This window comes from Macaca thibetana, chromosome 6, assembly GCF_024542745.1.
Source record: "Macaca thibetana thibetana isolate TM-01 chromosome 6, ASM2454274v1, whole genome shotgun sequence".
Taxonomy (NCBI): Eukaryota; Metazoa; Chordata; class Mammalia; order Primates; family Cercopithecidae; genus Macaca; species Macaca thibetana.
In genome coordinates, this window is record NC_065583.1 from 93,969,632 (window position 1) to 93,978,446 (window position 8,815).

At 37.0% G+C, this 8,815-nt stretch overlaps 1 long non-coding RNA gene across 2 annotated transcripts in view; it reads left to right on the forward strand.

The window, feature by feature from the left end:
* Positions 1–5,525, forward strand: part of LOC126956412 (uncharacterized) — a 422,440-nt gene extending 416,915 nt beyond the window's left edge. For both annotated transcript variants that reach the window (XR_007726322.1, XR_007726323.1), the window contains exon 2: positions 5,245–5,525. This is a non-coding gene — a long non-coding RNA (uncharacterized LOC126956412). The remainder of the gene's footprint in view (positions 1–5,244) is intronic.
* Positions 5,526–8,815: the final 3,290 nt, after the last annotated feature.

Sequence of the window (8,815 nt, forward strand, 5' to 3'; positions counted from 1 at the left end):
ATCGCTTCTCTTCTCTTAATTTTCATGAGGCTTCATTGTGCATCTTATTTTCTATTTAGTGAAGAAATTGAGTGATTGATTATGGATGATAAGTGAAAAATCAGTCAAATGTGGACAAGGCTGGCCTGATAAGACCGAAATGAAGTATGCTTTTGGTTGTGTAATAATTTCCAGCTGTGTTCTAGTTTAAGAAAATGTCCAACATGACTCTCCTAGCTTAACTCAATCACACATTTCATACAGGTAGTATTTTTCAGATGACACCAAGTTAGAAGGGACTGCTAACACCTCAGAAGAAAAGATCAGAATTCAAAGTGACCTCGATAAATTGAAGAAACAGCATGAACCTAGCTAGCCACAGGCCATACAGGGAAAAGAATCTAAGCTAGTATTCATCATTTATTTATTTTTTCATTCACTCATAAAATATTAATTGAATGCCTACTATGTGCCAGCTACAAGCTGAATATTGTTTAACACAAATGCATTTTTAGTTTGGCAGTCTACCCCCTCCTTCAATGCATGGCTGGACCCTTTCAGGAAATCAGTTCCTTTCAAAATTGTGTGCTCCTACATTATGCAAAATCAATAGATTTAAGAGAAAAAATACAAATAGGTCTAAAAATATTACATCATATCATAGATAGATATATATACTTTATATATATATATATACACACACACTTTGGATAGATACACACACATATACACACACATCTCCTCATTCTTTTTTAAAGGTGAGTCACTTTGGGGGAACAAAATAAATCATATAAGTGTTTAATTGTGGGTTTCTATAGGGTTATAATAAAAATAATTTAAAATATTTTTGTGGCTCAATCTTTCCATGTTAAATTGAAGAATAATCAGGATATCTTTAAAAATCTGATTCTGCTAGAGTCTTACCTGTGTTTCCACCCTGGCTGCCTTAAAAGAAGAGTAATCATGCATCCTGGTTTGATTTGGACTGTTTACATCTGCTGTCTCAGCATAATTATTAATCTGTCTTTCACTTTCAGACATGATCAATTTAAACAATAAATTATGTGACCCCTGTGTCTTGAGGTGCCGCTTCAACTATACCCAAGCACTGCACCTTTTGATGGGGTCAAACAAGATGCCATTCTAGCCCTCAGGGAGCTGACTGGAAACCGAGGGAGACATAAATATCAACAGCTCTTTTCAAGGGAAATCAAGGACTTGAAGAAGAACAAACTTCATACAAAAGAATAGGTTAAAAAAGGATAGTATTCGAGAAGCCATTAAGGCTGTCAAATTTGAGAACATAAGACAGCAAAGCCTAATAATTAACAACTTATTAAATACTGTTCATTTTTGAACAAAAACCACTTTATCTAGGTGTTTTTAATTTGAAAACCATGTTCCACAAGCTATTACAAATAACAGCCAGAAATAATAATAGTACATAACAGTAATAGCAATACATGAATGATATTTACTTGTGTATAATGAAAATTATTTTCATTACTCTTCCAGGCTTTTCACCAGTCTTTGACAATGGTTAATGCATTTTTTTTGTTGTTGTTGTTGTTTAACAAATATTTCCTATTTTACCTGAATTATATTTCTCATGTTTTTCTTCTCTCACTTACGTAGCCTTGGGTTTGAGGAAATAAAGAGTTAAATTTTTAAACAGCCACTGATATGCTCTCTAAAGCAATTATTCCTTCTGTCACCAAGAGATAAATGTACTACCACAAGACATTACAAATGTGCTCCTCTAGACTCTAATACAAATTACTGTCAGACCACACCACTTAAAGCCTTCCTCCTCTTATTTAGTAAAGCCAATTTCTTGTGATTTTTTTACATAAGAAGAAAATATCTTGCTCTGAAGATTGTTAACACATTTTAACAATTTTTAAACTATTTAAAATAACAAAACTGTTTATTAATTCTTAAAACCATTAATACTGAGACTGTTGAACCTTCTGGAACAAGTCAGTGGGGAAGAAAGCCTCTGGAATCAAGTGAATTTCCTACTCTCTGGCAGGGTTGCAGAAGGACCTCAATCATTGAAAGCAATTCTAAAGTTAGTCCTAACCCCAAACAAGCTTCTGGAAGAAAAATTTAAGCTGCTAAAATTGAAGTATAGATTTACCTCAATTATAGTCTTATCCCCAGAAGAAATTATCTTAGGGTTATTCAAAGCGTATCAATGATGCTCAGAGACTGTGAACGTATTTCTCTTAAAAAACAATGTGCATTTTAATGAAATATGTTCTTGTCTACTTTCCAATGGGAGGAATGTATTACGGTTCTAATATTTACTTCCTTCTCCTCTCTCTGTGGTTATTGACTAATAACTCGATCTCTCTGTTCATATTGGTATGATCATCCATAAACGTAAGAACATCTACTAAGACTCTGTGGAGAGTGTGTGTTGTACCAAAGCTAATGATGACCTTAAGGAGCAGCCACATGTACCTGTTTGGTAGGGAATTACTGCTCTCAACCTGCATCCCACCTCACAACCCACTCCTAGTATCACACCTTGAAGTGTCATTTCCAAGACTTCTCATCGATTCCATGGCTGAACACTATAGGTGGGTTCCAGTTGTACCAGGTGATGAGGCCAGCCTTTGTCACGACAATAAGGACTTGCCTGACCTGGCTATGCCTAACTCTTCAATCATCCCGTACTACTCTGACCTTTAATATCTACTCTAGCTATATAGGCCTTAGGTCAGTTTTCAAATATGCCTAACTCTTTCTCAAGGAATGTTTCTGCACACACTGTTGCCTCAGACTGGAAGGCACTTTCCCCTGCCCTTCACAATGGCTGCCTCTTTATCCTCTTCATCTGTTTAAATGTCACTTCTCAGAAAGGCTTTTCCTGATGCTTTATCTAAAGTATCCCTTTTCATTGATTCTCTCAGCAGTGTTTATTTTTCATAGCACTAATCACAATTGGTTATTTCATTTATTTGTATGTTAACTTAGTTCGTCTGTTTTGTCCACTACACTCAAGTCTCTCTAAAGGCAGGAACAACTGCTGTATTACTTGTGGGAAGATTCCCAGCACTGAGCCCAATGTCTGGCACACAACAACTTGCAACTACTCTCTCCTAAAAGCAGATCGATGAGGGTTAAATGATGGAACCAGCCAGGGAGAAAGTTGGTATTACACACACACACATACACACACGCGCACACGCACACACACACACACACACACACGGGTGGTAAAAAATATGCGTTAAAACAAATGAAAATAATGTTTTAACATCTGAAGAGGTTAAGGAAGAGTAACTCAGCTCTTGAAGATACCAATATCTTGGAAACACCAAAAAGTCTTTCCCTTTCTGGTCTCCAAATACTCTGGCAGTCCGTAATTAAGTGGCAGACAGGAGGCCATAGGATCCCACTTCAGGAAAGCTGACCAGTGCAAGAGAAAAGACCCACAGATAAAGAAAGCTGGGAGTCATGCAACAGCCAGTCAAGTCCCTGCCTAATCGCCCTATAATGAAGCTTATAATTTACTACTCCTGCTTATTCATCAGAATTTTCAATCAGTCATTTGGAGGTTCTTTTAAATATAAACAGACAATCAATGATCACCAGAAATTTGAAGACTCTAGCATAACAGTTCAAATAAATAAAGAAAAAGGAGAAGAAAAAAAAAAAGAAGAAAGAGAAAGGCAGAAAGAAAGAAAGAAAGAAAGAAAGAAAGAAAGAAAAGAAAAGAAAAGAAAAGAAAGAGAAAGAGAGAGAAAGAAAGAGGAAAGAAAGAAAGAAGGAAAGAAAGAAAAAGGAAGGAAGAGGAAGGAAAGAAAGGAAAGGAAAGAAAGGGGAAGGAAGGAAGGAAAGAAGGAAGGAAGGAGGAAGGAAGGAGGAAGGAAGGAAGGAAGGAAGGAAGGAAGGAAGGAAGGAAGGAAGGAAGGAAGGAAGGGAGGGAGGGAGGGAGGGAGGGAGGGAGGGAGGGAGGGAGGGGAGAAAGGAAGGAAGGAAGGAAAGGGACGAGGGAAGGAAGGGGAGGAGGAAGAAGGAAGGGAGAGACAGAAAAAGAAAGGAAGGATTCAGAGAAAATCCAGGCACTGAAGGAAACTTTAAAATGTTTTATTCAGAAAACTCAGAAAATAAGAGAAGATAATTGGATCTATGAAGAAGGAGGAGTAGGAAAAGAGAGCATGGAAGGGGAGAAAGAGGAACTACAACAACAGCAGCAGCAGCAGCAACTACGACTACACAAATATCATGGAGAAATAAAAAGGCTACTAAAGATGACTAATAGAAAAAAAAATTGAAGACCAGGTAAAGGGTCAACATCATAAAACAAGAGTTTCAGAGAGATAACAGAGAAAGGAAAGGAAAGAAAATTATCAGGAAGTGCTACAAAAAAAAGCGCTTACAAAAGAAGAACAAATACCTTCAAATTGAAAGACCTCTTCAAATACCTAGCACAATGAATACAAATGGACCACACTAACGTACATAGTCATGAAATTTCACCCCCATGGCAAAAATAGAAATATTCAAACGTTTCTCGAGAGAAAAGTAACAGATTTTATTAATAGGCTCAAAATTCAGAATGGTATCAGACTTCCAAAAGGGAAACTGAATCTGGAGAAGCAATGGATTGAAACCTTTAAGATATTGTGGGCAAAACATCTCCAATATTGAATGTTTTAGCCAGCCAAACAAACACTCAATTGTTTTGGTAAATCAAGACATCTTCAGGCAACTGGATCCTTTCCTTACTCCTTATACGAAAATTAATTTAAGATGGATTAGAGACTTAAATGTTAGACCTAATACCATAAAAATCCTAGAGGAAAACCTAGGTAGTACCATTCAGGACATAGGCATGGGCAAAGACTTCATGTCTAAAACACCAAAAGCAACAGCAGCAAAAGCCAAAATTGACAAATGGGATCTCATTAAACTAAAGAGCTTCTGCACAGCAAAAGAAACTACCATCAGAGTGAACAGGCAACCTACAGAATGAGAGAAAGTTTTTGCAATCTACTCATCTGACAAAGGGCTAATATCCAGAACCTACAAAGAACGCAAACAAATTTACAAGAAAAAAACAAACAACCCCATCAAAAAGTGGGCAAAGGATATGAACAGACATTTCTCAAAAGAAGACATTCATACAGCCAACAGACACATGAAAAAATGCTCATCATCACTGGCCATCAGAGAAATGCAAATCAAAACCACAATGAGATACCATCTCACACCAGTTAGAATGGCGATCATTAAAAAGTCAGGAAACAACAGGTGCTGGAGAGGATGTGGAGAAATAGGAACACTTTTACACCGTTGGTGGGATTGTAAACTAGTTCAACCATTATGGAAAACAGTATGGCGATTCCTCAGGGATCTAGAACTAGATGTACCATATGACCCAGCCATCCCATTACTGGGTATATACCCAAAGGATTATAAACTATGCTGCTATAAAGACACATGCACACGTATGTTTATTGCAGCACTATTCACAATAGCAAAGACTTGGAATCAACCCAAATGTCCATCAGTGACAGACTGGATTAAGAAAATGTGGCACATATACACCATGGAATACTATGCAGCCATCAAAAAGGATGAGTTTGTGTCCTTTGTAGGGACATGGATGCAGCTGGAAACCATCATTCTTAGCAAACTATCACAAGAACAGAAAACCAAACACGACATGTTCTCACTCATAGGTGGGAACTGAACAATGAGATCACTTGGACTCAGGAAGGGGAACATCACACACCGGGGCCTATCATGGGGAGGGGGGAGGGGGGAGGGATTGCATTGGGAGTTATACCTGATGTAAATGACAAGTTGATGGGTGCAGCACAGCAACATGGCACAAGTATACATATGTAACAAACCTGCACGTTATGCACATGTACCCTACAACTTAAAGTATAATAATAATAAATAAATTTTAAAAAAAAAGAAAAAAAAAGACATCTTCAGGCATACAAAAACTCAAAAATTAGATTCTATACACTCTTTCTCAAGAACCCACTGGAGGATGTGAACCATCAAGGAAAAGAGTCACCAAGAAAGAGAAATGCACGGAAGTAAGGAAATGGGAATATAGCATTAAAAAGGTTAAGGGAATTCCTAGTAGATAATTGCACAGAAAGAACAACTGTATGGATGAAAGCCAGAAGGCTGGAGGACTACAGAAGGGTTATCTTAGAAACAAATTAAACGGGTAGACTTTCTAATATGCATGAATGGAACTGAAAGGAAATTTACACTTTGGTCACAGAGTTTGGAGAAAAATTAATTCTGGGAACATGGAAAACAACTAAGAAAATAAATGTTGGATCACACTTTTTTGTTGTACACCTTTTTATTATTCTCTGTAAGTTTAAAATGTGTGATCAAAAGTTCATTATACTGCATAACTGTAAATAATATTTATATAGTCATTATATAAACAGTTAAGCTCAAGTAGAAAGAAGCTGCTAACCCAGCTCAGCTATTTTGCCATGTAGAAATGCAGGGCCTAGTGTTGCCAGAACTTGCCATGTGGTGCCAAATTATAGCTTCTGGCTATTCTGATTGAGAAATTAAAATGGTCACATTAGCTCACACAGAGGAAAGCTAGAATAAGGCTATCAAATCAATTGTGCAAGACAAAGATATTTTGGGTCATTCATGCCCAATTGGGGGAACCCAGATTTCTTCTCTGCCAAATAGCTCATATATCAGGAGAAGAGCTTGGGATTCAAATATCAGAATGCTTCGATGACTAGTCATCTTTTGAACAAAGCATTGCATCTGTAAGATTATCAGTCATGTTCTTGTATACCTAGTGCCATAGAACAATGACTGTTACATAGCAGACTCGCAGCAAATATTTGTAATATTTTTAATGAATGCATGAATTTTTACCTTTCCCAATGCCTTGAAAATGTTTACATTTTCCATAAGCACTCTCAAAAATAATTAATCATTCCACATTTTGTGCTACTTCTGTACTGGGTACATACCACATTTTTGGTACTCATCATTCTGTACAGAAAATATTTATTTATGTCTACCCTCCCAAAAGAATTTAATTTCCTTGAATGCAGGAATTATTTCTTTATAAATTTTGTATCCCCACCCTGGTGGGGATACTCACCAACAGGTGACTTGTTTCTTTCTAGCCCCAGTTATAATGTATTGCATTTATTGAGTACTTGATAGGTACCAAACTTCTCATATAGTAACTTTACAACATTTAATCTTTGCAACAATCCTATAAGACAGGTACTATTACTATCACCATTTTACTAAAGCATAGTGCCTAGTCTCCAGCAATTATTTACTAAATGTTTCTGAAGGAATGGATATACCTTTTGGATCTGGATATGTAGATGTGTTCCCAGAAAATGTGAGCAGATACATCACCTCTCAGGCTATGTGTCAAAGTAAAAATAATGATTTTCTTTTTTTACTTGTGACTTTGCACACATCTCTGTTGACCATGATGAATATTCAGTTGGGAACCCCTTGGCAGAAGACACATTTGAGTATAAACTCAAAGCAGCACCAACACAGGCCATGGATTGTCGCAGAAAATGATCTTGAACGATAGAGAATATTATGAGAAGATAGTCTTAATCGAATGGTTATTTTGAATGTACAATAGAGTTAGGAAGGGAGTAAAGAAATCTTTTAAATTATTCAACATTTTAAGACTATTCTTGTGAAAACTTAAGATACAGGCTCTCTTAGTCTGGTTTCCCCCTAGAAGCACAGCCCGAGACAAAGGTTTGATGCAGGTAGCTAATTTTGGAAAGTGATCTAAGGAAAAAAAAATTGGGAAACCAGGAAGAAATAAAGAAAAGACCTTGAGTCCAATGAAAAGACCTTGAAAAAGTTGTGGTTACAGTTGAAGATCATGAGGACTCAATCTCACTGAGAATATTCTGAGGAGGTATATAGAGTGAACCTCGGAACTATCTGTCCAAGATGTGACAGAGAAACTTATTCATCCACTACCTCCCATTGGTCAAGAGTGTTAGCCCTCTCATATTTCCAGGCTTTTGCATGTCCCCAAAATAAGTGAATTAGCACTGTAGGTATACTACAAGGCAGTAGCAGAGAAGGGTCACACAGAAAACAAGAGGCAAGGGGTGAGGTTCTAGCATGATACATTCAGACAAAAATAAAAAGTGGACCTAGAAGATGTGAGAGTGGCATGAGAAACGTTTACATGTATACAAGCTCATAGTGTACTTATAAATGGACAGACCTAAGTTTAGAGAGGAAAAGATAAAATGTGAACATTTTATGTGTTTTTAGCTAATTAATAAAATGTCTTAAGCCCATACACTGTATAAAGCACTAAACCTGGAGTTGGGAGGAATGTAGAACAAATATATAATATGCATCCTGTCTTCATGCATCTTTAAAATGAGTCTAAACACCAACAATGTGAATAAAAACAGAAAATACAAAGTAAATGTAAATACAAAGCTGAAATTTGTTTGGTTCCAATTATATGGATTCCGGGAGTTCAGAGGAAAAAAGGGATCAATAAAGGCCAAGGTTGCTAAGCAAAGTCTCATTGAAGAAGTTGTACCTGAGCAGGCCCTGTTACGATGAACACATTTTGATAGGAGGAGAAAAGGACAATTTGAACATATTGGTGAGGTTAATATTGCTACCATCCATATCCTCTTCTGGAGGAGTTAATCTATACACGGCCATTGTTCACCACATAGTGGTGTTTTCTACCAGACAGTGCCATATTCCCAGTACTCAGACCAAACAATGGCTCAGCTTAAGTGACCAGAAAAGTGTGGGTACACAGAAAAGAGAGGGAAGGAGGAAGGGAGAGAGATTTAGCTCT